This window comes from Gorilla gorilla, chromosome 15 (genome assembly GCF_029281585.2).
Source record: "Gorilla gorilla gorilla isolate KB3781 chromosome 15, NHGRI_mGorGor1-v2.1_pri, whole genome shotgun sequence".
Lineage (NCBI taxonomy): Eukaryota > Metazoa > Chordata > Mammalia > Primates > Hominidae > Gorilla > Gorilla gorilla.
In genome coordinates, this window is record NC_073239.2 from 81259545 (window position 1) to 81285222 (window position 25678).

At 43.2% G+C, this 25678-nt stretch overlaps 1 long non-coding RNA gene across 2 annotated transcripts in view; it reads right to left on the reverse strand.

The window, feature by feature from the left end:
- LOC109023231 (uncharacterized) overlaps positions 1–24248 on the reverse strand; it is a 37711-nt gene extending 13463 nt beyond the window's left edge. Inside the window, exons 1-4 of one of the 2 annotated variants that reach the window (XR_010130771.1) lie at positions 24027–24248; positions 19214–19470; positions 5963–6101; positions 3631–3721 (exon numbers count right to left, since the gene is read on the reverse strand). This is a non-coding gene — a long non-coding RNA (uncharacterized lncRNA). The remainder of the gene's footprint in view (positions 1–3630; positions 3722–5962; positions 6102–19213; positions 19471–24026) is intronic. The other variant, XR_010130772.1, reaches the window with a different exon arrangement.
- Between the last annotated feature and the right edge of the window lie 1430 nt (positions 24249–25678).

Genomic DNA, 25678 nt, shown 5'->3' on the forward strand with positions numbered 1-25678 from the left:
GGCTAATTTTTGTATTTTTGGTAGAGACGGGGTTTTGCCATATTGGTCAGGCTGGTCTCGAACTCCTGAATTCAGGTGATCTGCCCACCTTAGCCTCCCAAAGTGCTGGGATTACAGGCGTGAGCCTACGCACCCAGCCTCCATGCTTTCTACGTAGTTTCAAAACTATGTGCAAGTTCTATTTATATACACATTGGAGTGACATTAAGTTACTAAGTAGATTAATACAGGCGATTTTAGGATTTGACATGTATACATTGGTTTAAAAAATAAATAGAAAGCTTCGATATATAAAAATAAGACATTTTAGTCAGTACTGAGAAATAAGGCTGTATAATGAATTTTAAAAGAGCAGAGTATTTTTAAAAATGGGGAACTCTAAACAGGCTACTGTGTAGCAGGTTTCACTAACACACTTAATCTAAGCCATATACAGGCGTCCCTAGTGTCCCTGGGAGATTGGTGTCAGAACCTCCTAGAGATGCCAAAATTTATGAATACTCAAGTCTTTGATACAAAATGGTATTGTGCTTGTATCTAACCTATTCACATCCTCCTGTACACTTTAAACCATCTCAAAAAAAAATTTTTTTTTTTTGAGAGGAAGACTCGCTCTGGTCCCCCCGGCTGGAGTGCAATGGCGCGATCTCGGCTCACTGCAACCTCTGTCTCTCGGGAGACTTTTATAATACCTAATATAACGTAAATGTTATGTAAATAGTTGTACTCTGTTGTTCAGAGAATAATGAAAAGGAAGAATGTCTGTACATGTTCAGTACAGATGCAATTTTTTTTTTTTTTGAGACAGTCTTGGCCGGGCACGGTGGCTCACGCGTGTAATCCCAGCACTTTGGGAGGCCGAGACGGGCGGATCACGAGGTCAGGAGATCGAGACCATCCTGGCTAACACGGTGAAACCCCGTCTCTACTAAAAATACAAAAAATTAGCCAGGCATGGTGGTGGGCGCCTGTAGTCCCAGCTACTTGGGAGGCTGAGGCAGGAGAATGGCGTGAACCCGGGAGGCGGAGCTTGCAGTGAGTCGAGATTGCGCCACTGCGCTCTAGCCTGGGCGACTGAGCGAGACTTCGTCTCAAAAAAAAAAAAAAAAAAAAAAAAAAAAAAGAGACAATCTTGATTTGTTGCCCGGGCTAGAGTGTAGTGGTGAGATGTCGGCCCATTGCAACCTCCACCTCCTGGGTTCAAGCAATTCTCATCCCTCAGCCTCCTGAGTAGCTGGGACTACAAGTACAAGCCACCACCACCCAGCTGATTTTTGTATTTTTAGTAGAGATGGGTTTTTGTCATGTTGGCCAGGCTGGTCTCAAACTCCTGGCCTCAAGCGGTCCACCCGCCTCAGCCTCCCAAAGTGCTGGGACTACAGATGTGAGCCACCATGCCTTGTTGTGATGCAATTTTTTATTTTTACTTGGTTGAATCCACAGATATGGAGGACTAACTGTACCTATTATCATTTGAATTTTAAGGTGAGGAGTCATGAATATACCAAAATGATCTGGACACAAATGAGATATATCCACTTAAACATGCTGATTCAATCATTTGATAGACTTGACTAGTAAATTAAAACAAACTGGCAGTTAATTTTAGGGTATCATGTAAACACTATCTTTAACATACCACTATTTTGACATTTATTGAACTTACACTAAACTAAGCATTTATCATGTATTAACCCATTTGGTCCTTGCAACCACTCTGTGAGGTGGGAACTACACACCGTCCCCTACTTCACAAATGAAAATGAGGCACAGAGAGGATAAGTAGTCTGCCCAAGAACACACACAGCTGGCAAATGGCAGAGCTAGGCTTCACGCTGGGGCTCTGTGCTCTTAATAAACATGCTACACTACTTCCAATATAATAATGAACAGCCTCTTCTCTTCTTTCACTGTAATAGTAAAACTAGAATTATAACTATAATTCAGAGCCACAGAGTTTCCTAAATTGACTGATATTAAAATCTATATCATAAAAGAATCAAACTGGAAAGAATAACTTTTATATCTATATACTTCCAGATTTCCAAGATTTCTCATTTGCACTAATTTCCCAAATCCTCTCTTTCACAGCCTCCTCTGTGGCTGGTAAGGAGACAATACTGTCATGCAGAAGAATGCTGTCCCGCAATAACCAACTGACCAAGGAAATTCTGATGTTGGGACTGCACAGTTTTATTTTCCCAGTTGAATGAATATGGACGTCTGTCTAACTCGATGCTTGCTTTTCTTTAGGGTTCAAATCTTGTTGACATTTATCCCAAATTTTCTGCTCATTTTTTGGTCCTTCAGAGCGAATAGTATTGTCCTGTCAAAGTTCTTGGCCAGGATAGCTTCACTCTTACCCTAAATAAGCCAATATACAGGTTAAACTTCCCGTTTGAAATTTAATACTGAGACATCTATTTCCCTTCTTTTGAAATATAAAGTCATAGCACAAAACTTCAGGAGAAAAGACCCTCAATGGAATGAGTTAGTCATGGCCAGGCACTGTGGCTCATGCCTGGAATCCCAGCACTTTGTGGGGCCAAGGCGGGTGGATCCTCTGAGGTCAGGAGTTCAAGACCAGCCTGACCAGCATGGTGAAACCCCGTCTCTACTAAAAATACAAAAATTATCTGGGTGTGGTGGTGGGTGCCTGTAATCCCAGTTATTCGGGAAGCTGAGGTAGGAGAATCGCTTGAACTTGGGAGGCGGAGGTTGCAGTGAGCAGAGATGGTGCCATTGCACTCCAGCCTGGGCGACAAGAGAGAAACTCCATCTCAAAAAAAAAGTCAATCACATAAGTAAGACAAGGACATACTCAAAACAGCAAACTAGAACAGCAAGAGGTATTGAAATGATAGTGTGGAGAAACTGCTTTGAGAATACAAGAAAATTAGCTTAGAGGAGCAGCTAACCAAAGAGTCCCACTTGATAAAGGTAAACTCATTACAGAAAAATGTGAGCTAATAAGTGTATAAGAAATGATAGAAATTTTAAAAATCAGCATTTTTGAAATGCCTTGCCTTTTGAAATAAGATTCAGGCAAAGACCATCAATGAATGCTAAGATCATTAAGTGAAAAGTTTATAAAGATTTAATTATGGTTATAGAATACAATTTAAATAACAATTTCAATAATGTAAAAGTGAAAGAAGTCACATTTCTTTTCCCCAACCTTTCCCCTGCACTCTTCTAATCATCCTGTTTCCATTAAAAATATGACAGGAAAAAAACAATAATAATGTTCTACTTCTTTCTGCAAACTCCCACAGGAGAATTCTACCAAGTCTTCTTTCTTTTGTTTTGTTTTGTTTTGTTTTGTTTTGTTTTGAGACAGGGTCTCACTGTGTTGCCCAGGTTGGAGTGTGGTGCCATCATTGCTCACTGTAGCCTCCACCTCCTGGGCTCAAGCAATCCTCCCAACTTGGCCTCCTGAGAAGCTGGGACCACAGGTGTGCACTACCACACCCAGCTAATTTTTTCTTTTTTTTTGTAGAGAAAGGGTCTCACTATGTTCCCCAGGCTAGTCTCGAACTCCTGGCCTCAAGCGATCCTCCTGCCTTGGCCTCCCAAATTGTTAGGATTATAGGCATGAGCCACCAGGCCTAGCCTGTCTAGGATTCTTACCACCTTCTTGCCACCTTCAACCCCGGGAGCTGAGTAAGCAAGTTCAGTTTCTGGGCTTCTTGTCGTGTAAAACCAAGACATAGAAGGAAAGCTGGAATTGTAATGATAAGTTTGCATCACTAAAAGCCTTGGAAAAACAAGCAGCATAAAAGAAGAAAAGATCAGAGCTGTATGGACTCTAATTCTGAGAGAATTATTCAGAGATCTTAGAGATTAGTGACAGATTTTTTTTTTTTTTTGAGACGGAGTCTTGCTCTGTCTCCCAGGCTGGAGTGCAATGGCACAACCTCGGCCCACTGCAACCTCCATCTCCCAGGTTCAAGCGATTCTCCTGCTTCAGCTTCCCTAGTAGATGAAATTACAGGCACCTGCCACCGTGCCCAGCTAATTTTTTTGTATTTTTAGTAGAGGTGGGGTTTTGCCATGTTGGCCAGGCTGGTCTCAAACTCCTGACTTCAGGTGATCCACCTGCCTCTGCCTCCCAAAGTGCTGGGATTACAGGTGTGAGCCACCATGCCCGGTCTGGTTTTTTTTTTTTTTTTTTTTTTGAGACAGTTTTGCTCTTGTTGCCCAGGCTGGAGTGCAATGGTGCCATCTCGGCTCAATGCAACCTCCACCTCCCGGGGTTCAAGGGATTCTCCTTCCTCAGCCTCCTAAGTAGCTGGAATTACAGGTGCCCGCCACCATACCTGGCTAATTTTTGTATTTAGTAGAGACAGGGTTTCACCGTGTTGGTCAGGCTGGTCTCGAACTCCTAACCTCAGGTGATCCACCCGCCTCGGCTTCCCAAAGTGCTGGGATTACAGATGTGAGCCACCGCACCCAGCCTAGTGACAGCATTTTTTTTTTTTAAAGAAAATGTTATCATTAATTACTTGAGAGAGGCAAATAAAGATTGGGATTACTTTAAACAAATTTGAAAGTCATTGGCCAGGTGTGGTGGCTCACGCCTGTAATCCTAACACTTTGGGAGATCAAGGCAGGAGGATCACTTGAGCCCAGGAGTTTGAGACAAGCCTGGGCAACATGGTGAAACCCTGTCTCTCCACAAAATACAAAAAAATTAGCCGGGCATGGTGGCGCATGCCAGTAGTCCCAACTAAATTACCGAGGATGCTGAGGTGAGAAGATGGCTTGAGCCCAGGAGGCAGAGGTTTCAGTGAGCCAAGATTGCACCAACCCACTCCAGCCTGGGTGACAGAGCGAGACTCCATCTCAAAAAAAAAAAAAAAGGAAAGTAGTTGCTGAACTTTTTAAAGGGAACCCTGCACATTATTTGAGTCATATAGGACCTTGTTTTACATGCAGATTATACAACAAACTTATAGTCTAAGGATTTCTTTCTTTTTTTTTGAGACGGAGTTTCGCCCTTATTGCCCAGGCAGGAGTGCAATGGCGCGATCTTGGCTCACCACAACCTCCGCCTCCCAGATTCAAGCGATTCTCCTGCCTCAGCCTCCCAAGTAGCTGGGATTACAGGCATGCACCACCACGCCTGGCTAATTTTGTATTTTTAATAAAGACCGGGTTTCTCCATGTTGGTCAGGCTGGTCTCGAACTCCTGACCTCAGGTGATCCGCCCGCCTCGGCCTCCCAAAGTGCTGGGATTACAGGTGTGACCCACTGAGCCCGGCATAGTCTAAGGATTTCAAAATAAACTTTTACTATCTCCTTGACAATAATCTGTCTCCCATCCTCCTCTACCAGACTTCTGTAACACTTTCTGCTTATCATATGAATCACTGTCTATTGCAGACCAGCCTAATTTCCTTCTTCTAAACCCAGCTCATACCCTAATTCTAGATGTCAATGGCCAATGTAGATAACCCACTAAACAATTTATCTATCACAGAGATGATACTGAAGACCCTTCAGCCAGGTGCGGTGGCTCATGCCTAGAATCCCAGCACTTTGGGAGGCCGAGGTGGGTGGATCATCTGAGGTCAGGAGTTTGAGACCAGCCTGGCTAACATGGTGAAACCCCGTCTCTACTAGAAATGTCAAAATTAGCCAGGCATGGTGGCACATGCCTGTAATCCCAGATACTTGGGAGGCTGAGGCAGGAGAATCACTTGAACCCAGGAGGCGGAGCTTGCAGTGAGCAGAGATCACTCCACTGCACTCCAGCCTTGGCAACAGAGCGAGACTTCATCTCAAACAAAACAAAACAAAAAACAGAAATGCTTCTAGTCTGCCATACTGTACTGCTTCTCTTGATCCTCCTTTAAGAAGAAGACCAACAAACTACTCAACATTTATCAATTATCTCCTGGAATAACCCAAGGTAATAAAAATCATGTTTCTTCAAAAAGCAATAAAAATTTCTCCTCACCTTTGCCATGAAAATATCCAAGAAATCTTATTGTCCATTCATATGCATATAAGGGATGAATCTGTTAGTGCCTGAGAACAACTCCAAAAAGTCTGCTTTTCTCTCTGCCTTTTCTCTTTCAACCAGATGTACTCGTACTCTGTGTAAGATATCAGTAGGCAACAATATCATGAAACCAACTCAGCCAATCTTCAAATTTCAACTTAAAATAACAAAAAGAGCCAATGACTCCAATATGGTGTATTGAGCAAGTCCTATGCAGAGCCCAAAGGTGCTACTATGGCTTCCAGCGGGGTCCCCATTGGCACTGCCAGCTGGGCAAATGAAGCTCCCAAAATTCCAGACAATGTGGGAGATTGGCTTCAGGGAATCTACTGCTTTGCCACCCATAGCAATGATTTCTGGAGGAACTTGATCCTCAATTTGGGACTCCTCGCTTTCAGAGTTTGGCTGGCCAGGAACTTGAGTGACGTTGACCTCATGGTGTTAGAGGAACCTCTCCTTACCAGACCTCTGGTTTGGTAAAACATGGCCAGAGTGACTCCACCTTGAAATCAGTAGCTAGGCACTCTGTAAGGTTAATGCTTGTGGTCTGAAAATAGCCACATCCCAAGCTGACCACCAATTATAATTACAGAATATTGGTGGCCATACAGAACATCTCCCACCAATCCTGCAGAATGTCCAGATGTCCTAAGAGTGTAGCCCACTTTATTAAAGATGCCGTTAATGAGCAGGCTTAGGTTGAAAGATTAATGGTCATCTATAACACCAATAACCCCTACCTTTAGTGAGCACATCTGCATGTTCCAAGTTTAATTATAGCTTCTCATAAGTTTCTTATAAATAGAGACACTAACAAGGATGGTGTGTTCCTCCTCCTGCTTTCTGGGGATAACTTACTCAGTAACATTGTATGAACTTGCTTTTTCTCTGTGCTGTGTGACTTCCCTTGAATTTTTCTTGTGCAAGATCCAGTAACCTGCTCTTGGGGTCTGGATTGGGACCCTCTTTTCTGGCAACAGTGTACCTCAGGCAGAGGTGTAGCAAAGTAGACAAATGGAATCCTGCACTATACCCAAACCTTCCAAAAACAGAGCCTACAACTTGTGACCACCACAAGATATCCTGATGGCCGCTGAAGTTTGCTTCAGATGGGTGCCTTCCCTTTCCCTGCCCAGTTTCCTTTTATTCCTTGAGCCCTCTCAGAATTCCATTCTCTGGTCAGTAGTCAGCCTTCAGTTAAAGCATCGCCCCTGTTCTGTAAAGTTCTGTGCATAGTTCCTAAGCTTCTGCAGGGGATGATCTTTGCTTTACTCTGAGGAATAACAGTGATTTTTTGTTTGTTTGTTCATTTGTTTATTTGTTTTTTGAGACAAAGTTTCACTCTTGTTGCTCAGACTGGCATGCAATGGCACAATGTTGGGTCACTGCAACCTCTGCCTCCTGGGTTCAAGTGATTCTCCTGCCTCAGCCTCCTGAGTAGCTGGGATTACAGGCATGCACCACCACTCCCGACTAATTTTTTGTATTTTTAGTGGAGATGGGGTTTCACCATCTTGGCCAGGCTGGTCTTGAACTCCTGACCTCGGTTGATCCACCTGCCGCGGCCTCCCAAAGTGCTGAGATTACAGGCATAAGCCACCACACCCGGCCCTAAAATATATTTCTTATGAAAGGAGCTGTGCAGTTATCCAAGTGTTTCTAGAGAGATCAGAAATGGTAGAGAAATGGGCCTGGTGTAGTGGCTCACTCCTGTAATCCCAGCACTTCAGGAGGCTGAGGCCAGTGGATCGCTTGAGCCCAGGAGTTAGAAACCAGCCTGGGCAACACAGCAAGACCCTGTCCCAAAAAGAAATGGTAGGCTGGGTGCAGTGGCTCACGCCTGTAATCCCAGCACTTTGGGAGGCCGAGGTGGGCGGGTCACCTGAGGTCGCAACATGGAGAAACACCGTCTCTACTAAAAATACAAAATTAGCCTGGCGTGGTGGCGCATGCCTGTAATCCCAGCTACTCGGGAGGCTGAGGCAGGAGAATTGCTTGAACCCGGGAGACAGAGGTTGTGGTGAGCCAAGATTGCGCCAGTGCACTCCAGCCTGGGCAAAAAGAGAGAAACTCCACCTCGGAAAAAAGGAAAAAAAAAGAAAGAAAGAAATCGTAGAGAAATGAAGAGAAAAACAATCCTGTGTTAAGTCCTGCAGTATTTCCCACGGGGGAGGTCAATTTTGAAGCCATTCTTTTTAAGGGGAAATTTGGGTGTGAATAGCTGCCTGCTGCTACTGGTAATATTGTGACAATCAGGAGGTTCTGTCAGAGGCATTAGAACCAGAGCAACTCCATCTTGAATAGGGGCTGGGTAAAGTAAGGCTCAGAACTACTGGCTGCATTCCCAGGAGCTTAGGCATTCTTAGTCACAGGATGAAATAGGAGGTCAGCACAAGATACAGATCACAAAGACCCTGCTGATGAAACAGAATGTGATAAAGAAGACAGCCCAAACCTACCAAAACCAAGATGGTGACAAAGGTGACCTCTGGTTGTCCTCAGTGCTCATTATACACTAATTATAATGCATTAGCATGCTAAAAGACTCTCCCACTAGGGCCATGACAGTTTATAAATATCATGGCAACATCAGGAAGTTACCCTATACAGTCTAAAAAAAGAAGGAACCCTCAGTTCCGAGAAATGCCTGCCCCTTTTCCAGAAAACCGATGAATAATCCACCCCTTGTTTAGCATATAATCAAGAAATAACTATAAGTATACTCAGTTAAGCAGCCCATACTGCAACTCTACCTATGGAGTAGCCATTCTTTATTCCTTTACTTTCCCAATAAACTTGCTTTCACTTTATGGATTTGCCCCTAATTCTTTCTTGCGTGAGGTCCAAGAACCCTCTCTTGGGGTCTAGATTGGGACCCATTCCCGGTAACAGTTCCACATGGATGCAGCTTTCTTTAGGGTAATATTCACATTACCCAAATGTCATTTTTTTTTTATTTTTAATAACATCTTTCTGTGTTCTTATATGTAAAATATATCTCTTTTTAAACATTTTTAAATTTTGGAGACAGGGTCTTGCTATGTTGCTCAGGCTGGTCTCAAACTGGTCCCAAGCTATCCTCCTGCCTCAGCCTCCCAAGTATCTGGGACTATAGGTGGCGTCTGGCTACAGTATGTTTCCTTCTTTTTTTTTATTGAGACAGAGTCTCGCTCTGTCACCCAGGCTGGAGTGCAGTGGCAGGATCTTGGCTCACTGCAAGCTCTGCCTCCTGGGTTGACCCATTCTCCTGCCTCAGCCTCCCGAGTAGCTGGGACTACAGGTGCCCGCCACCACACCCGGCTAATTTTTTTGTGTTTTTAGTACAGACGGGGTTTCACCATGTTAGCCAGGATGGTCTCAATCTCCTGACCTCGTGATCTGCCCGCCTCAGCCTCCCAAGGTGCTGGGATTACAGGCATGAGCCACTGCACCCGGCCTACAGTATGTTTCTTGAAAAATGCTTAGCATTAGTTTTCTTTTTTTAAATCTTGTCTTGTACTGAAATGATTATACTGAAACCGCCTGTGCAAAATTATGCCTGAGACAGTGAAAGAGATCTAACTTAACTGACCCCATCTTGTTTCTAACCTCCAAACTGTCCTTGTGCATTCCTGGGTGTAGGCTGAACTAACTTTGGGAAAAACTTACTTTATAGTTTATAGTTTAAAACAAAGATGACAGCCCTTTCCCAAAGCAGACCTCCTTCTTGCCTGGAGACTAGATTGCCTTGGTAGGACTAACATTAACCACAAGATTAGAAATTATGGTTTAGGAGTCTTGCAGCTGGAGGCTACAAGATTCTGACCCTCTCTAAACTGCTCCTAAGATCAGTACTTGAGATATTTTGCAGACCCTGCATTTGATGGGTCAGCTGGCACCACGTAGATTGATAAACTGACTCATCTGATCTTGTAGTCCCCACCCAGGAATTGACTCAGCTCAAGAAGACAGCTTCCATTCCCTATGATTTCATCACTGACCAATCAGCACTCCCGGCTCACTGGCTTCCTCCTACCCAACATGTTGTCCTTAAAAACTCTGAAGGCGGAATGCTTGTGGATACTGATTTGAGTAATAATAAAACTCTGGTCTCCCGTACAGCCAGCTCTGCGTGAATTTATCTTTCTCTATTGCAATTCCCCTGTCTTGAGAAATCGTGTCTGTCTAGGCAGCGGGCAAGGTGAACCCACTGGGCAGTTACAATACCATCTATCTTTAAAGTAATTATTGAAATTGTCAGGTTTATCATGTTATTTATTGTTTTTCCCATCTATTCTCTGTTCCTTTACTACTACTCTACCATTTTAATTTGGATTAATAAAGTTTTTGTTTGTTTGTTTGTTTTTTGAGAGGGAGTCTCACTCTGTCGCCCAGGCTGGAATGCAGTGGTGTGATCGCTGCTCACTGCACCTCCGCCTCCCTAGGTTCAAGTGATTCTCGTGTCTCAGCCTCCTGAGTAGCTCAGATTACAGGCATGCTCTAATTTTTTTTTTTTTTTTTTTTTTGAGACAGAATCTCGCTCTGTCGCCAGATTGCAATGCAGTGGCATGATCTCAGCTCACTGCAACCTGATTCCCTGGTTCAAGCAATTCTCCTGCCTCAGCTTCCAGAGTAGCTGGAATTACAGGCATGTGCCACCATGCCCAGTTAATTCTTGTATTTTTAGTAGAGACAGGGTTTCACCATGTTGGCCAGGATGGTCTCGAACTCCTGACCTCCTGATCCACCCGTCTCAGCCTCCCAAAGTGCTGGGATTACAGGCATGAGCCACTGCGCCCGGCCAGGCATGCTCTACTTTGCCCAGGTATTTTTAGTAGAGACGGGGTTTCATCATGTTGGCCAGGCTGGTCTGGAACTCCTGGCCTCAAGTGGTCCACCCGCCTCGGCCTCCCAAAGTGCTGGGATTACAGGCATGAGCCACCGCGCCCAGCCTTGGATTAATAAAGTTTTTTATTTCATTTTTCTTCCATATTAAGTTTTTAATATCTTTTAAATTATTATTTAGTTGTTAAGCTGGATTTTGTGATTACATAATGCATATTTGATTTATTACATGCTTTTTTTTTTTTTTGAGAGTCTCGCTTTGTCACCCAGGCTGGAGTGCAGTGACAGGATCTCGGCTCACTGCAACCTCCGCCTCCCACGTGCAAGCTATTCTCATGCTTCAGCCTCCCAAGTAGCTGGGATTACAGACGTGTGCCACCACACCTGGCTAATTTTTGTATTTTTAGTAGAGGTGGGGTTCCACCATGTTGGCCAGGCTGATCTCGAACTCTTGACCTCAAGTGATCCGCCCTCCTTAGCCTCCCAAGGTACTCGGATTACAGGTGTGAGCTACCCCGCCCGGCCTATTACATTCTACTTTAATACTTTTGTGATACTCCCTAAATAAAACACTTACGATAGCATAACTCCATTTACCATTTCTTGCCCTTGTACTACTGATATGTTTTACTTTTTCATATATTATAAATTGTATAGGATTTTTTAAAATTAATTGTCAGTATTAATTTCTATTTACCCTTTCTTTACTCCTTATTCTACCCTACATTTCTCTGTAGCCACCAAGGATCATTTTCCTTCATCCTGAAAAATTGCCTGGTGTGTTTCTTAATAGTGTAGTTCTTCTGACAATAAATGATTTCTTTTTTTTTCTTCTGAAACCATGTTTATTTCATCTTCAATTTTTTTTTTTTTTTTTTTTTTTTGAGACGGAGTCTCACTCTCGCCCAGGCTGGAGTGCAGTGGCGCGATCTCGGCTCACTGCAAGCTCCGCCTCCTGGGTTCACGCCATTCTCCCGCCTCAGCCTCCCGAGTAGCTGGGACTACAGGCACCCGTTACCATGCCCGGCTAATTTTTTTTGTATTTTTAGTACTGACGGGGTTTCACCATGTTAGCCAGTATGGTCTCGATCTCCTGACCTCGTGATCCGCCCGCCTCGGCCTCCCAAAGTGCTAGGATTACAGGCGTGAGCCACCGCGCCCAGCCTCATCTTCAATTTTGAAGGATAATTTCACTGAGTATAGATTCTGGGTTGTCAGTATTTTTTCTTTCAGCACTTTAAGATGCCATTCAATTATCTTCTGACTTTTGGCTGGGCACAGTGGCTCATGCCTATAATCCCAGCACCTTGGGAGGCTGAGGTGGAAGGATCGCTTGAGCCCAGCAGTTCAAGACCAGCCTGGGCAACAAAGTGAGACCTTGTATCTACAAAAAATTTTTAAAAAATTAGCTGGGCATGGTGGCATGTGCCTGTGGTCCCTGCTACTCAGGAGGCTGAGTCAGGAGCATCACTTATGCCCAGGTGTTTGAGGTTGCAGTAAGCCATGATCGTACCACTACACTCCAGTGTGGGTGACAGAGGAAGATCCCATCTCAAAAAAAGGAACTGCCTCAGCAATTATGAAGGCTGGCAATTCCCAAGATCTGCTGGGATCTGGGAGACCCAGGGGAGCCAATAATGTAGTTCGAGTCTAAGTTTGAAGGCCTGAAAATCAAGAGAGCTGATAGTGTAGCTCCAGTCCAAAGGCCAGCAGGCTCAAGACCCAGGAAGAGCCAATGGTTTGAGTCCAAAGGCAGGAAAAAGAGCTGATGTCCCATTCTGAAGGCCATCAGGCAGGAAGAATTCGCTCTTACCTGGGGGAGGGTTAATCTTTTTGTTCTATTCAGGCCTTTAACTCAGTGGATGAGGCCTACTCACAATAGGGAGTATCATCTGCTTTACTCAGTATACCAATTTAAATGTTAAAATTATCCAAAATACTCTCACAGAAACACCTAAAATAATGTTTGACCATATATTGGGCACCCTATGGCCCAGTCAAGTAGACATATAAAATTAATCCTCATAGTATGCCATATAGCCATTGTTTCTCTTTAGCTCTGAGGACAAAAACAAAAAGTCTGTAGTGTACTATGTTACGTTCAAAACTGAGTTGAAGAGTTTACCTGATTAGCTGTTAAGGGTCGAGCTATAACTAACTTCATGTGCTTGCTTAACACTGAGAAGATATTTGGATGATGAATTTCTTTTAATCAGTCTTTCACTTCAACTTTGTGAGTCCTTTTTATTCATACACTCTCTGCACAACCAGAAAAAAGCAAACCCCATTTTCCTTGTTTCAGGCCCTTAAGTTTAACTAATATCTCAATCTGAGTAAAGGTTTGTTTCTTTATTCAATTTTAGTCTCCTATATAATTTCTTTTAAAAAGTAGTCTGGGCACAGTGATTTACGCCTGTAATCCCAGCACTTTGAAAGTCTGAGGTGGGTGGATCGCCTGAGGTCAGGAGTTCAAGGCCAGCCTGGCCAACATGGTGAAATCCCATCTCTACTAAAAATACAAAAATTAGCTGGGCAGAGTGGCGTGCACCTGTCGTCCCAGCTACTTGGGAGGCTGAGGCAGGAGAATCGCTTGAACCTGGGAGGCAGAGGTTGCAGTGAGCCAAGATCACTCTACTGCACTCCAGCCTCGGTGACAGAGTGAGATTCCGACTCAAACAAACAAACCAACCAACAAACAAACAAACAAAAAGTGACTTGGTATAAATACAGCAAAAGAAAAAAAAGTGTTTTGAGAAATGCAAGACTCAGAAGAGCCCCAACCTATGAGATGACCTGATACATACTAACCAATACAAAATAGAAAAAGGCTACAGTAGTGTGCACATCTGAATAGAATAGCTTTTCATATTGTGTGAGTTTCTCAAATATTATTCTTATAAGAGGAAAAATTAATGACTTTGTTTCTCCTTCTATCAACTGAGGGCAGATTATCAAATATCTCCTCTCTCTGTATACCAACTAATACAATAAGTCTAACAATAACAAATTCTATAGAGGATAAAATCACATGATTATTTCAGTAAGATGCAAAAAAAAAAAAAAAAAAAGCATTGGACAAAAAATCCAACACACTTTTGTGATTAAAAACACTCAACAATATTTGGGTGTGGTGGCTCACGCCTATAATCCCAGCACTTTGGGAGGCCAAGGCGAGTGGATAGCCTGAGCCCAGGAGTTTGAGACAAGCCTAGGCAACATGGCAAAACCCCATCTCTACTAAAAATGCAAAAATTAGTCAGGCATGGTGGTTCACTCCTGTAATCTCAGCTACAGGAGGCTGAGGCAGGGGAATTGCTTGAGCCTGGGAGGCAGAAGTTGTTGTGAGCTGTGATCGTGCTACTGCACTCCAGCCTGGATGACAGAGTATGACTCCATCTCAAAAATAATAATAATAATAAATTTTTAAAAACCCACATATTTGCAGATTCATAGTCTTGTATGGAGAAAATCCCAAGGAAACCACACACACATACCAAAAAAACCCTAGAGCTAATAAATGAGTTCAGCAAGCTTGCAGGACAAAGACTGATATACACGAATCAATTGTATTTCTACTCTCTAAAAATAAACAATCAAAAAATGAAATATGGAAACAGTTTCATTTACAATGCATAAAAGGAATAAAATATTAGTAATAAATTTAACAAAAGAAATGTAACACACATACACTGAAAACTACAAAACATTGTTAAAACAATTTAAAGAGGTTGGGTGCGGTGGTGCATGCCTGTAATCTCAGTGCTTTGGAAGGCCAAGGCAGTAAGATTGCTTGAGGCCAGGAGTTTGAGACCAGCCTGGGTAACATAGCAAGACCCCAACTCTATACAAAAAAAAAATTAAAAATTAGCTGGGCATGGAGGCATGCATCTGTAGTCCTATCTACTTGGGAAGCTGAGGCAGGAGGATTGCTTGAGCCCAGGAATTCAAGATTACACTGAACTATGATTGTGCCACTGCACTGCAGCCTGGGTAACAGAGTAAGACCCTGTATCTAAGAAAAAGAAAAAGAAGTTCGGGCGCGGTGGCTCACGCCTGTAATCCCAGCACTTTGGGAGGCCAAGGCAGGTGGATCACAAGGTCAGGAGTTCAAGACCAGTCTGACTAACATGGTGAAACCCTGTCTCTACTAAAAATACAAAAATTAGCTGGGCATGGTGGTGAGCATCTGTAATCCTAGCAACTCAGGAGGCTGAGGCAGGAGAATTGCTTGAACCCAGGAGGCAGAGGTTGCAGTGAGCGGAGATCGTGCCACTGCACTCCAGCCTGGACGACAGAGCATGATGCCATCTCAGGGAAAAAAAAAAAAGAAATTAAAGAAGACTTAAATAAATGGAAAAATATTCCATGTTCATGGAAAAGCTGATCTTAAAATACATATGGAAAAGCAAGGGACCCAAAATAGCCAGAATGATCTTGAAAAAAATGAAATTAAGTTGGAATTTTTCACACTTCCCCATTTCAAAACTTACTACAAAGCTACATTAATCAAGACAGTGTGGTGCTGGTATAAGGACAGACATACAGACCAATGAAACAGAATTGGGTGCCCCAAGGACAAACCCATACATTTATGGTCAATTGATTCTTGGCAAGAATGCCAAGATAGTTCCACAGAGGTGCTGAGGACAACTGGATATTTATATGAAAAACAATGAATCTGGACTCCTACCTCACATCATATATAAAAATTTGCCAAAAGAAGTCAAAGACATAAATGTAAGTGCTAAAACTATAACTTTATAGTTATATTTTATAACTAAAACTATAGTTAATTATAAACTAACTATAGTTTTAGAAAGACTATGGCTTTTTTTTGGTTTTTGTTTTTGTTTTTTTTTTTTTGAGACGGAGTCTCAATCTGTCGCCCAGGCTGGAGTGCAGTGGTGCGATCTCGGCTCACTGCAAGCTCCGCCTCCCGGGTTCACGCCATTCTCCTGCCTCAGCCTCCCGACTAGCTGGGACTACAGGCGCCCGCCACCATGCCCGGCTAATTTTTTGTATTTTTTAGTAGAGACGGGGTTTCACCTTGTTAGCCGGGATGGTCTCGATCTCCTGACCTCGTGATCCGCCCGCCTCGGCCTCCCAAAGTGCTGGGATTACAGGCGTGAGCCAACGCGCCTGGCTCAAACTAACTATAGTTTTAACTAAAAACTATATATAAACTAACTATAGTTTTAGTTAGTTAGTTAGTTAGTTGCTCTGTCACCCAGGCTGGAGTGCAGTGTCACCCAGGCTGGGGTGCAGTCACCCAGTCTGGAGTGCACCTGTCTTGCTCTGTCACCCAGGCTGGAGTGCAGTGGCACAATCTTGGCTCACTGCAACCTCCACTTTCTGGGTTCAAGCAATTCTCCTGCTTCAGCCTTCCAAGTAGCTGGGAATATAGGTGTGCACCACCATGTCCAGCTATTATTATTATTATTTTTTTTTTTGAGACACAGTCTCGTTCTATCACCCGGGCTGAAGTGTAGTGGCATGATCTCAATTCACTGCCACCTCTGCCTCCTGGGTTCAAGCAATTCTCCCACCTCAGCCTCCCGAGTAGCTGAAATTACAGGTGCGTGCCACCACGCCCAGCTGATTTTTGTATTTTTAGTAGAGACAGAGTTTTACCATTTTGGCCATGCTGGTCTCCAATGCCTGGCCTCAAATTATCTGCCCATCTCGGCCTCCCAGAGTGCTGGGATTACAGGCGTGAGTCACTGTGCCCAGCCTAAGTTTTGCACTTTTAGTAGAGATCAGGTTTTGTTATGTCAGCCCGGCTGGTCTCAAACTCCTGGCCTAAAGTGATCCACCTGCCTTGGCCTCCCAAAATGCTGGGATTATAGGCATGAGCCACCACGCCCAGCCAAAACTATAAATCTTTTTTTTTTTTTTGAGACAGAGTCTGTCGGCCAGGCTGGAGTGCAGTGGCACAATTTTGGCCCCCTGCAACCTCTGTCTCCCTGGCTCGAGCTATTCTTCTGCCTCAGCCTCACGAGCAGCTGGGATTACAGGCGTGTGCCACCATGCTCAGCTAATTTTTGTATTTTTAGTAGGGACGGAGTTTCACCATGTTGGCCAGGCTGGTCTCAAACTCCACCTGCCTTGGCCTCCCAAAGTGCTGGGATTACAGGCATGAGCCACCACGCCTGGCCAAAACTATAACTCTTAAAAGAAAATACAGATGTAAATCTTTCACGATCCTGGATTTGACAATAATTTCTCAGCTATGACACCAAAGACACACATACACACACACACACACACACACACACACACACACCTCCATCAAAATTAAAATTTTTGCTTGAAATGACACTTTTAGGAAAGTGAAAAGATGACCCACAAATTGGGAGAAAATATTTACAAATTATACACTTAATAAAAGTCCAGTATCCAGAAAATATAAAGAACACTTACAACTCAGCAATAAAAAGACAACCCAATTTTAAAAGGGACAATGAATATGAATAGGTATTTCTACAAAGAAGATATACACATGGCCAATAAGCACATGAAGAGATGTTCAGTGTATTAGTCTGTTCTTGCACTTCTATAAAGAAATGCTTCAGACTAGGTAATTTACAAAGAAAAGAGGTTTAATTGGCTCACAGTTCCACAGGCTGCACAGGAAGCATGGCTAGGGAAGCCTCAGGAAACTTACAATCATGGCAGAAGGTGAAGGGGAAGCAGGCACATCTTACATGGCCAGAGCAGAAGGAATAGAGTGAGGTGAGAGGTGCTACACACTTTTAAACAACCAGATCTCATGGTAACTCACTCACTATCATGAGAACAGCACCAAAGGGGAAATATACCCCCATGATCCAATCAGCTCCCACCAGGCCCTAACACTGGGGATTACACGTTGACATCAGATTTGGGCAGGGACACAGACTCAAGCCTTATCATTCTCCCACTGGGCCCTCTCAAATCTCATGTCCTTCTCACATTTCAAAATACAATCTGCCTTCCCAACAGTTCCCCCAAAGTTCTAACTCATTCCAGCATTAACTCAAAAGCCCAAAGAACAAAGTCTCACCTGAGACAAGGCAAGTCCCTTCTGACTGTAAGCCTGTAAAATCCAAAACAAGTTAGTAACTTCGGGCTGGGCATGGTGGCTCATGCCTGTAATCCCAGCACTTTGGGAGGCCAAGGCCGGTGGATCACCTGAAGTCAGGAGTTGGAGACTAGCCTGGCCAACATGGTGAAACCCCCATCTGTACTAAAAATACAAAAATTAGCCGGGGGTGGTGGTGCATGCCTGTGATCTCAGCTACTTGGGAGGCCGAGGCAGGAGAATCACTTGAACCCGGGAGGCAGAGGTTGCAGTGAGCCGAGATTGTACCATTGCACTCCAGCCCGGGCAACAGAGCAAGACTCTGTCTCAAAAAACAACAACAACAAAACAAGTTAGTGACTTCCGAAATATAATGGGAATACAGGCACTGGGTAAATACTCTCATTCCAAAAGGGAGAATTTGGCCAAAAGAAAGAGGCTATAGGCCCCATGCAAGTTCAAAATCCAGCAGGTCAATCATTAAATCTTTTTTTTTTTTTGAGACAGAGTTTCACTCTTGCTGCTCAGGCTGGAGTGCAATGGCATGATCTCAGCTCACCACAACCTCCGCCTCCTGGATTTAAGCTATTCTCCTGCCTCAGCCTCCTGAGTAGCTGGGATTACAGGCACCTGCCTGTAGTTAGTAGAGATGGGGTTTTCCATGTTGGCCAGGCTGGTCTCGAACTCCTGACCTTGTGATCCGCCTGTCTCGGCCTCCCAAAGTGCTGGGATCTCAGGCATGAGCCACCGTGCCCAGCCGGGCATGGGTTTTTTTTTCCGGGGGGGGGGGGCGGTGTCGGGAGGTGTGATGAAATTGTTCTGAAATTAGATAGTGGTGATGATTGTACAACCATTGAATTGTACACTTTAACTGAATCTTGAGGTATGTAAGTTATATCTCAAATTGGATTTTTTTTTTTTTTTAGACAGAGTCTCGCACCTCCTGGATTCAAGTGATTCTTCTACCTCAGCCTCCCGAGTAGCTGGGATTACAGGTGCATGCCACCATGCCCAGCTAATTTTTTGTATTTTTAGTAGAGACAGGGTTTTGTCATGTTGGCCAGGCTGGTTTTGAACTCCTGACCTCAAGTGATTCACCAGCCCTGGCCTCCCAAAGTGCTGGGATTATAGGCATGAGCCACCACACCTGGCCCGAGGTATTTAAGTTATATCTCAATACAAAATATAATAATGTTGGGTCAGGTATTAAGTGAAATTCTGCAGATTTAAATTCTATGATCAATCAGGAGTATGGAGTTCATATGCTATTTGCAAGCTTACAACAAAAGACATGTTTGAAAACAAACTGGAAAATTCCCTACCTTAGACAGTTTTCTAGCTCAATAATTCATTTAGTTAAATCCCAGTTGCATCTTTGAAGCCTCTGAATATTGGTGTTTCTCAAATACTTAATTCTGGTTAGAGAAGCAGTAAGTTCCTGTAGGTCCTTGATATTATCTTTCAGGGACATTATCTGGAACGACTGTCGTACATTATTTTCTTTGTAACTTTCTAGCTCAGGCTTCAACTCTTGCAGTGAAGTTTCTTTTATGAAAAGTTTTTTCTGAAGATTTCTTAGCTAATGAGAAAGTGTTAAAATCATTCATAATTTTGTTTTTAAAAACTTCATAATGTTAGGTCACATTTAAATTATACATTTATTATTTTTTTTTGAGGCATGGTCTCACTCTGTCACCCAGTTTGGAGTACAATGGCGATCACAGCTCACTGCAGCCTTGACCTCCCAGGCTCAGGTGATCCTCCCATCTCAGCCTCCCCAGTAGCTGGGACTACAGGCAGGTGCCACTACACCCGGCTAATTTTTTTAATGATTATTTGTAGAGATGGAGTCTTACTATGTTGTCAGGCTGGTCTTGAACTCCTAAGCTCAAGAGATCCTCCCGCCTCAGACTCCCATAGTGTTGGGATTACAGGCATGAGCCACTGTGCTCTGCTGCTACTAACATTTTTTTTTTTTTTTTCAGACAGGGTCTAGCTCTGTCACCCAGGCTGGAGTGCAGTGCTATGATCCTGGCTCCCTGCAGCCTCTGCCTCCTGGGTTCAAGCGATTCTCATGCCTCAGCCTCCCAAATAGCTAGGATTACAGGTATGCACCACCACACCTGGCAAATTTTTTTTTTTTTTTTAGTAGAGATGTGGTTTCACCTTGTTGGCCAGGCTGCTCTCAAACTCCTGACCTCAAGTGATCCACCTGCCTCAGCTTCCCAAAGTGCTGGGATTATAGGTGTGAGCCACAGCGCCCGTCCTGCTACTTTAACTTAATTTGTTAGTTCACATTTCTTAATAGCCTGCATGTGATCTGGAGAACTAGTAAGAGAGTAGAAAAAAAAATTGGGGATACTGTAAAAGATTACCAGCTTGATAACCAGAAACATTCAGAAACATTTTGTATTTGACAAAAAATTACATTAATTAGAAACTATATTTCCTAGCAGCAAAGGCTGTATGAAGACCATTTTATTTATTTATTTATTTTTGAAACAGAGTCTCACTCTGTTGCCCAGGCTGGAGTGAAGTGGCACACTCTCGGCTCACTGCAAGCTCTGCCTCCCGGGTTCAAGCAATTCTCCTGCCTCAGCTTCCCAAGCACCTGGGATTACAGGTGTGCACAACCACTCCCAGCTAATTTTTGTATTTTTAGTAGAGACAGTATATCCAAAGTGCTGGGATTACAGGCATCAGCCACCGCCCCCAGCCAAGTATGTAACATTTTTGAAATCACATTTTAGAAATGGAAAAGGGATTAGTGGTTGTCAATAGTTGGGGATGAGAAGGAAGTGGATGTGGATACAAAAGGGCTACCTGAAGGATACTTGTGATGTTAGAACTGTTCAGTATATTGACTAGTTATATAGAACTTAATACACAAACACACAATTGAATACAAGTAAAACTGGGGAAATCTGAATAAACTCAGTGGATTGTATTAATGTCAATATTCACGCTGTTACATTAGACTATAATTTTGCAAAATTTTACCTTTGGGGGACACTGGGCAAAGTATACAAGTGATATCTCTGAATTATTTCTTATAATGGCAAGTGAATCTACAATTATCTCAGTAAAATTTTCAATTAAAAATGATAACAGGCCATGCACGGTGGCTCATGCCTGTAATACCAGCATTTGGGAGACTGAGGCAGGTGGATCATTTGAGGTCAGGAGTTCGAGCCCGTCTACATTTGCTTTGACAAACAGATTCAAAAAATTACAATGAGCAAATAATTTATCGACATGTACAGAGCTGCTTTTAAAAAATATTTTGGAATTCTTGAAACTAGCTTATATATTTTCTTTAAACAAGGTACCTACAATCTTTTTTGACAATTTGGTTTAAAAAGTTTTTAATGAATTATGCACAGACATAAATCTTAATCTAATCCAAATCTGAATTATCAAAAATTATAAACTTCTTAGCATTAGTAGTAAGTTAATACTATAGTAAGTACAGGGAAAGAAGAATGCTACCCATAATTAAATTGCTACACTTTTCAGGGACTGGCATCACATTTTTCTGAAAGAAAAGACAAATGTAAGACATCTCTCAAAGGTATCATCAGATATATTGTGTTTATACAAGTTCCATTTAAGTTTAAGCTTTATTAGCTTTTCTATGCCAAAAGAGGGAAAGCATTAACATAAGTAAAATGGAAATATATATATATATATATATATAATCCCAGCACTTTGGGAGTCCAAGGTAGGAGGATCACTTGAGCCCAGGAATTCAAGATTAGCCTGGGCAAGATAGTGAGACACATCTTTACAAAAAAACAAAGAAAAAAAATAGCTGGGCATGGTGGCAAGCACCTGTGGTCCCAGCTACTCAGGAAGCTGAGGCAGGAGAATCACTTGAGGCTAAGAGATCAAGGCTGCAGAGATCCGTGATTGTGCCACTGGATTTCTTTTTTTAGGATCAGAGAATGGAAAAAAAAGGGGGGGCATTTAGAAACTGTGCAATGGAGGGGTTGCATGTAAGTGCGGTATGTTTCTGCTGGGTGGTGTCTCCCAAAAAATCGAACAGGCCCAAAATGAGAGGAATTTTCATACGAGGAGGAAAAAATCAGGATTATGTGATTTGAGGAATGTAGAACAGGAGGCACAGGGCTTGACTTTCTTTTACTAATCCTGAAATCTGTTTTCAAATTCTTCTAATTCATTCTAGGTGTATTGGTATTGCAGGCAGCTATTAAAGTATAAATATCTCTAGGCTGGACGTGGTGGCTCATGCCTGTAATCTCAGCGCTTTAGGAGGCTGAGGTGGACAGATCTCTCGAGCCCAGGAGTTTGAGACCAGCCTGGGCAACATGGCGAAATCTCATCTCTATACACGAAAAAGCACAAAAATTAGCCAGGCATGGTGGCATGCACCTGTAGTCCCAGCTGCTCGGGATGCTGAGGTGGGAGGATTGCTTGGGCCCCTGAGTTCGAGGCTGCAGGGAACCATAATGGAGCCACTACACTCCAGCCTGGGTGACAGAGCGAGACCTTGTCTCAAATAAAATAAAATAAGAATAAAAACAAAAAAAAATCTATAATGAGACTAGTCTCTTTTCTCATTTTCATTACTTGATACCTAAGAAAATTACTATATCAATTCTTTTTCCAAGACCTAAAGAAGAAAATCAAAGAACTTAAATTTTAGTAGACGAAAATGAAGAATGAACTGTTTCTCAGTCCTAGAACAAGAATGATACTGGAGACAAAGTTCTTTATTTTTCAAGATGGAGTTTTTTGCTCTTGGCACCCAGGCTGGAGTGGAATGATGTGATCTCGGCTCACTGCAACCTCCGCCTCCTGGGTTCAAGCGATTCTCCTGCCTCAGCCTCCCGAGTAGCTGGGATTACAGGCACCCGCCAGCATGCCCAGCTAATTTTTGTATTTTTAGAGAGACAGGGTTTTGCCATGTTGGCCAGGCTGGTCTCAAACTCCTGATCTCAGGTGATTCACCCCCCTCGGCCTCCCAAAGTGCTGGGATTACAGGCATGAGCCACCACGCCCGGCCTGACAAAGTTCTTAAGAATTTCATCCTTTACTTTTATTTCTATTTCTTTACCATTTTATGAAACTTGTGCTGTATTGACTTTACTTAATGAGTTTCACTCACACTGTCTCTAAGAAACAAGCTACTAGGGAGGCTGAGGCAGGAGAATCGCTTGAACCCAGGAGGAGGAGGTTGCAGTGAGCCGAGATCGCGCCACTGCACTCTAGCCTGGGCAACAGAGCAAAACTCTGTCTCAAAAAAGAAAAAAAAGAAAAAAGAAACAAGCTACCATGTGGGACAAAATATAAACCAAGAAGGATGGACATATAAATCCTCCAGTATAAGTTCAAGTACCATCTCCTCCAGGGAGTTTTCTTGATTCCTAAAAGGTAAGGGTAATCTCTTCTCTTATAGTATGTGACTTTCTTTTGACTGTTGTCTCATTCAATATTATACTATGTAAAAATCTCATCTCCTCTACTACATTAAATGTATCTAGGCCAGGGCAGTGGTTCATGCCTGCAATCCCAGTACTTCAGGAGGCTGGGGTGGGAGGATCACTTGAGACCAGGAGTTTGAGATCAGTCTGGCCAACCAAGTGAGATCCTGTCTCTATGAAAATTTTAATAATTAGCCAGAGGTGGTGGTGTGCACCTGTAATCTCAGTTACTTGGGAGGCTGAGGTGGAGGATGGCTTGAGCCAGGAGTTAGTCTGTAGTAAGCTATGATTGTGCCACCAGCCTGGGTGATGACAGAGTAAGACCCTGTCTCCAAACAAACAAATAAAGGTACCTAAAAACAGGAGCTATTTCTGTTATCTTTATCATCCCATACCAGGCACAAAAAATATGGATTGTAAAATGAAAGAACCAAACAGGGGAAAAACCTTAATGAAAAACCTTAATGCAAAGTTAACTAATATAGATGATGATAGTGCTATTCTCCCAAACTAACCTTATAAAGATACAATAAAAATGTATTAGGAATCTAAAGTAAAAATAAAATATAGCACCATTACATGATTATTCTGTGATTTTAGGTTTGTACATGACTACTTTATTTTTTACACACTCAAAAGATGTAGTATGCTCTGCTGCATTTAGTAAGAAGTGAAAAGTATAAATTTTTACCACATCAGACTCTGGAGAAAATTCCAAATACAAGGCCAGTTTCCAGAAGAGACCTGAACTGTCCAACATGAGTGGCTGCTCTGAGCAATTTGCCTGTAGAATGTTTGCATATCAAAGAAGCTGTTGCTAGGTGAACACATCACAGAGGTACAAAGAAAAAGGACCTTCTAAAGTGTTAGAGTAAAACCTGTAGCTCTGGCTGGGCGCAGTGGCTCACGCCTGTAATCCCAGCACTTTGGGAGGCCAAGGCGGGTGGATCACAAGGTCAAGAGATTGAGACCATCCTGGCCAATATGGTGAAACCCTGTCTCTATTAAAAGTATAAAAATTAGCTGGGCGTGGTGGCGGGCGCCTGTAGTCCCAGCTACTCAGGAGGCTGAGGCAGGAGAATCGCTTGAACCCGGGAGGCGGCGGTTGCAGTGAGCTGAGATCGCGCCATTGCACTCCAGCCTGGGCGACAGAGCGAGACGCCATTTCAAAAACAAACAAACAAACAAACAAAAACATGTAGCTCTTTCTCCAATTAATGAAGTGAAAACACAAATGATTTTCATCAAGCATTAGTACCTTAAGTAATCTTAAGAAAGTGATCCCACCAAAAGTGAACAGTCCAGTAAACGTGAAAATCATATTTTGGGCTTTTCTTTTGTGAAATTCTTGGCTAGGTCAAATATTGTACTCCAACACATACATCTCATCAAGGTAGAAGTACTTCGAAAGAAGGGGAAATGATGTTTCCATTTACTATTCCTAAAGCATTAGATGTGTTAAAAAAACTGGGATTCTGGCCAGGCGCGGTGGCTCACGCCTGTAATCCCAACACTTTGGAAGGCTGAGGCAGGCGGATCACGAAGTCAGGAGCTCGAGACTAACCTGACCAACATAGTGAAACCCTGTCTCTACTAAAAGTACAAAAATTAGCCAGGCGTGGTGGTGCACGCCTGTAATCCCAGCTACTCAGGGGGCTGAGGCAGGAGAATTGCTTGAACCTGGGAGGTGGAGGTTGCAGTGAGCCGAGATCGTGCCATTGCACTCCAGCTTGGGCAACAGAGCAAGACTTCATCTCAAAAATAAATAAATAAATAAAGGCCGAGTGCAGTGGTTCATGCCTGTAATTCCAGCACTTTGGGAGAATGAGCTGGGTGGATCACCTGACATCAGGAGTTCGAGACCAGCTTGGCCAACATGGTAAAACCCAGTCTCTACTAAAAACACAAAAATTTGCTGGGCATGGTGGCAGGTGCCTGTAATCCCAGCTATTCGGGAGGCTGAGGCAGGAGGATTGCTTGAACTCAGGAGGCAGAGGTTGCAATGAGCCGAGATCACGGCATTGCACTCCAGCCTGGGTGACAGGAGTGAAACTCTGTCTCAAAAACAAACAAACAAACAAACAAAACAAAAAAAACCCCTGCGATTCTAATTCTAGGAAATTCTTTTTTTTTTTTTTTTTTTTCTGAGACAGAGTTTTGATCTGTCACCCAGGCTGGAGTGCAGTGCTGCAATATCGGCTCACTGCAACCTCTGCCTCCCGGGTTCAAAGGATTCTCCTGCCTCAGCCTCTTGAGTAGCTGGGACTACAGGCACGTGCCACCATGCCTGGCTAATTTTTTCTATTTTTAGCAGAGACTGGGTTTCACCATGTTGGCCAGACT